The following is a 6,000-nucleotide window of genomic DNA, read 5'->3' as shown; positions in this document are numbered from 1 at the left end:
TCTCGGCCAACGCGAGCACCAATGTCGCTATACGATAAATCGCAATCGCGATAGGCTACAATACGACCTTTATCAAGTTCGGGAACGTGATGGTACGCATTTCTCCTTCTTACACGAGGCATCACAACGTTTCATCAGGCAACGCCGGCCAACTGCTGTTTGTATATGAGAAATCGGTTGGAAACTTTCCTCGTGTCAGCACGTTGTAGGTGTCGCCACAGGCGCCAACCTTGTGTGGATGGTGCGAAAACCTAATCATTTGCATATCACAGCATCTTCTTTTTGTAGGTTAAATTTCGCGTCTGTAGCACGTCATCTTCGTGGTGTAGTAATTTTAATGGCCAGTAGTGTAATTGTGGGTAGAGATTGGTATGCACGTGGGCGTGCTGAAATATAATGTCTCAATGCCTCTAAGTTTTTTACGCGAAGCTTGAAAGGTGGCTACACTGAGCCACAGCGCCAGAGATTGCGCCAAAGAGTTTTATTCCGCCGCCTCCACTGGCATTGCTTGCTGAGATGTCGTAGTGAAGAGTTCTCGTCGAGAAGTTGTGGTGGAGAGTGCTTATCGAGATGTGGTAGTAGTGAGTCGGTGTTGAGATGTTGTAGTAAGGAGTGCTTGTTCCATGTTTTATACAGTTGTTTGATGGGCTAGACAGCAGATGTTCGAATGGAGATATTGTAATGATCAGAGTGCTTTTCGTCAATATCTATGAACGTAAAAAAAAATTCCCTATTCTTTTTATTATTTCAATGTCTTAAGTAAGGCGTCATTACAGGTTCAGTCAACAAAGCATCTGGCTTGTGTTCTTGTATTAGAGTGTAATTCTGGTTTCCTTACGCAATTATAGTATTTCTATTTTTTTTAATTACTTCAGTATAAATTGTATTTAAAATTTCTTGTCTTATTGAAGAAGAACCGTGCCAGATGTGTACGTTGAATCAGAGTTCCACACACAGAACAGTTACACTTGTGCTTTGGTTTCATACGTTTTATAGTTGCTGGGGACTTAATTAATTAATTGTGTTAACGGAAATTTTCTTTCATTCTATGTTGTTATTCTATGCAGTCAGATTGCGTACTAGAACTAGTCAGGGCCAACCGTTTACGAGACTTCGTAACCGAACAGACAGTTACTAAATCAAAAAATTAAAATTATTTGCATTAAATTTATAATTAAGCCCCCATGCACGTGGCGACCGCTGCTTCGGATCGTCCCTTGAAATTCTTCTGATTGTATAAATAGCAGACAGTAGTATTGTTGTAGTAATTCGTAGTTTAGTAATTGTAGTCTATATTGCATGTGTAGATTTGGTAATTGTCATTCTTTTAATGGTATATTGGCAGAATTTAATTTTTGATGTCTTGTATACAGGTTTGACAATTCTGTGCAGTTAGGAAGATTTCAATTGTTCGTTAATCGTGTTTGAGGGAAACATTTCGTGTGAATGGTATTGTTGGAGATAAAGTGTCATTGTGTGTAACTTTCATATAGTGACGAGTTTTGTATGTTTTGTAAATGATTACGCGATCGATGAAACAGGCAAAAATGATGAATACTCAGAATAACGAAATTGTTGACATGGCGAACTCGCCAACACAGGACAACAGGATGGTGAATAATGAAGTTGAAAACAATTTAATAAGTAGGGAAAATAGTTCGGAAACAGTTCAAAATTTTTCACAATCGATAAATTTTCAGATTACGTGGTTAACGACAGAAGAAATGGAGCAGTTGATGGGTGCTATATTAAATTTGGGAGCACGAATGGAAACACAGTTTCGATCTGAATTAAAAACACAAATGGGAACAACGGAAATTCGGTTAGACTCATTGGGATCACAGTCAGGATCTGAATTGAAAACAGTGACAACACGGCTAGAAGCTAAGATGGAAACAATGGCAACACGGTTAGGCTCACAAATAGGAACATGTTTCAAAAACATGAAAGATGAATCAAAGAAAGAAATTAGAGAAGAAGTACAACCGATTTTGAATGCTCACAATAATAGTTTAATTTCAACAGAAATTAGACAAGAGGAAGAGGACCGAGAACAGGAAGAAAAAGATCGCGTGTTAGTACAAAAATTTTCCGAGTTAAATTTACAATGTGCACACGATAAGGAAGAAATACTTGAAAGAATCGAGGAATCCGTACCAAATGACAGAATAAATAACTTAACGCAACAGTATGAACAGTTCACTACTAATTGTGACAATACCGAAACCCGAGTCGCGACACTTACGGAAGACGTAAATAAACAGCACAATTAAGTGACTCATCGGAAAGAGTTGAGGAGATCTCAGATAAATTGACAAGTCTTAGTTTAAATGGGGACAGAGATTCAGATGATACAGCACCATTGATATTTGCAGAAAACGAAGTGTATCAGAACATAAATAAACATGTTGAAAATCAGGGAAGATGAACGCGTTAAAAGGGAAGTTGAGGCATTAAGAAAGCAAGTCAAACAAATCGAAGGCGAAATCGTAGGAAAAGACAGCAGAAGAAATTTAGAATCACAGATAGCAGAGGGCTTTGAAGAAAATAATTTATTTCATTTACGAGAAGCAACAAGAGAGCGCCAGGCGCGCGAGCTTGACAATAATCGACATTGGGACTGGGACAGACGCGGTAGGTCTTTGTCGCCACGAGGCGAAAACTTTGAGTATAAACACTTTTTGACTGTTCGGAAATTTAAGATCTTTCGTAATTCTAAGAATGACATACATCCATGTTCATGGCTAGATCAATTTATGTACGCACTTCCACGAAACTGGCCACTAAGTCACAAACTGGAAATTATGTGCGGCTATTAATGTCCTCAGGGGATTCACTACACTAAGTGAATATGTGCTGTACCGTGCATAGGGCCCCGAGCTGTGGTGGTGCTATTTCCCTTTTAGTTTTCTGCACCGCTGCCTACTCTTTTACTATTCTTTGCATCTGTCAAAACAACTCTTCGACTATCAATCTATCTAGAGAATCGGTAAAGAATAACCGGATATGACTATTTAACCCAAAAGTGATTTCGGAAATTACCGTTTGGACTTACTGTACCTTCAGCAGCATTCATTCGTAGTTTAAACAAAATTTTTCCTGTTTATCTTCGTGACAATATTACTTCATATGTTGACGATATTCTTATTGCTAAACGTTCTTGGAGTGAGCACAACTAAATTTTGGATTCATTATTACGTATTTTTGCAAGAGTTGGCATTACAGTGAACTTGGAAAAATCTGAATTTGGTCGTTCTCAGGTGAAATTCCTTGGTCATATTATTTCTACAGAAGGTATTCTTCCTGATCCAGAGAAACTAGACGCTATTCGTAATTATGCTGTACCTACCACAAAACGCGATGTTCGTAGTTTCCTTCGTGTCTATAATTTTCTTAGACGCTTTGTTAGATTGGACAATTTGACCACACCTCGTTTATGTGAACTATCTGGAAAGAGATCTAATTGGTGTTGGGATGAGGAAGCTCAGTCAGAATTTGAACAACTTCGTGATGCTTTAGTTGCTGTTCCACTTCTTTCACATCCGGATTTATCTAAAGATTTTTGTTTGGCGACGGACTCATCATACAAAGGCCTAGGTGCACACTTATTTCAAGAGATAGAAGAAAACGGCGTTGTAGTACAGAAAACTATTGCATTTGGAAGTCGTGTTCTCTCTAAATCAGAAAAGAATTACTCGATTACGGAACTTGAAGCTTTGGCTGTTGTTTGGGCTTTTACAAAATTTCGCATATTTTTGTATGGCAGACATACTACGGTTTACACCGATCATCGAGCTCTGGAGTTTCTTATGTCGACAAAATTAACTCATGGAAGATTGTCACGATGGGCGCTGTACCTACAGGAATTTGATTTTAGTATTGTTTACATACAGGGATCTTCAAATACTTTTGCTGATGCTTTATCACGTGCACCTATGGGTTTGAAACAAAGTGCTGAGGAAGACTGCAAAGAAAACAATTATTGTTTGATGTATATTCAAGGTATTGCGTTTGAGAATTTTATCTCGTCTTCGCTCCAGGACATCGCTAAGGAGCAAAATAAGGATCCAATCTGGAAGGACATTAAGGAGAAGTGGAGGAAAAAGGAAAGCGTTGCGATTAGACAGTATTATTTACTTTGCAATGATATTCTTTTTAAACGAAAATCGGTCGACAACTCTGTTTGGTTAGTTTGTATTCCTGATGAGTGGATTAATAAATTGATGTGGTACACGCATTTCAGTTATGCACACTTTGGTCCCAGAAAATGCTTCCATAAATTACGAGAAAATTGCTACTTCAGTAATATGGAAAAACGTATTCGATCTGTTCTTGCCAAATGCAAATTATGTCAAAAGGCTAAGCCGCCAACTATTTCTCACAGAGCACCGTTGTTTCCTATCATTCCAGCGAAATTAAAGGAGATAGCTGCAGTCGATTTGTTCGTTCCAGTGGTTCGTTCTACTAATGGTTTTGCGTACATTTTAGTAGCACTGGAATTGACATAAAAATATGTGTGTTTTACACCTTTACGCAAAGCAACAGCTCGTTCAGTATCTAATGCATCCATCAAACATTTTCTTAAAGAAGTGGGTCATGTTGATAAGGTTATATCAGATAATGGATCACAATTTCGCTCTAAAATTTGGCTTCGTACTCTACGGCGTCGTAAGATTAAACAAATTTTCACTTCACTTTTTCACCCTCAATCTAACGCTTCAGAGAGATGGATGAAGGAAATCAATAAATTGTGTCGACTTTATTGTCATCAGAATCACAGAACGTGGGATCAGTATCTTCATATTTTTCAAAACATTCTGAATGAACTCCCTAATGATTCAACTTGTTTACCGCCTATACTGATATTAAAAAACAAAGCACTGACAAATCGCATTTCTGAAATCGTTCCTTTTCCGCCTTCACGGAAACTGCGGCATTCTGAAGTTGTCAACCTGGCTCTGCAAAATATTGCATCTGCGGCTGATAGAAGATAGAAATCAGCTAAACATCCTGGTCATTTAAAAATCTTGTCAGTTGGTAAGGAGGTGTTAATTAAGTCTCATCGTTTGTCTCACAAAGGAAAGGGCTTGTGTCGCAAATTTTTTCTGCTTTATAACGGTCCATATAGAATTCGCAAAATTATTCATGATAACACTGTTGAAGTAGAAACTCTTAAATCTCGGCGCTCTAAGGGAATACATCATATATCGAACGTTAAAATTTTTGTGGAATGACATACTTTGAGAGACTAACAGTTACATGTAAACATGCACAGAATATAAGGATACCGCGCCGCGTTCCGGCGGCGGCACATACTCAAAGCAACAGTCAAGTCTGCGCGCCGCACAAGGCAGTCGTTGTCCGCAAACAGCCACTTCCCACGTCACGCGCCTACAGCTGATCGAGCGCTCAGTGCGAATGCACTGACAGCCGTAAACAAATACACAGTCTAATTTCTCCGAATAAATTCAGTATAAAGCTATAGTGACTTGATGAATTATGTTATTAACGTTCAGTATTTTTCAGGATACGGTTGTGTAAAATATTTAAGAACTTCAGGTAAATTCTGTGTGTGTCCGACGTTAAGAGGACTTGCTATCGAGAAAATTTCAGGAAGAATGTAATTTCGAAGAAGAAACTAATAAACTAAAAAGGTAACTATTAATTGAATTTATTTTTCAGGTAACATAATTCCACCTAGGTACGTACTTTAGACGCAATTTGCTGCTCGCGATTACGTGATTCATACTTTGTGCTAATTTCATGTTCTATGAATTTACTGGTGAAGCGACGTGCTTGCGTACGTTAACTGATTTTGATAATGATTGGTTAATGAACAGGGTTGTTACTTATGTATATTATGCATCGCTTGGCTGCTATGCTTTTTCACTGATGTCACTTTTTTTTATTATGTGCCTGCTGTGCTTATTTATTTAAATTATAATTGTCACCTGATTAGTTGTGCTGATATGTATGTAGGTTATACTTTGTGATTTATCT

Source organism: Schistocerca serialis, chromosome 1, assembly GCF_023864345.2.
Source record: "Schistocerca serialis cubense isolate TAMUIC-IGC-003099 chromosome 1, iqSchSeri2.2, whole genome shotgun sequence".
Lineage (NCBI taxonomy): Eukaryota > Metazoa > Arthropoda > Insecta > Orthoptera > Acrididae > Schistocerca > Schistocerca serialis.
This window is presented reverse-complemented; position numbering follows the sequence as displayed.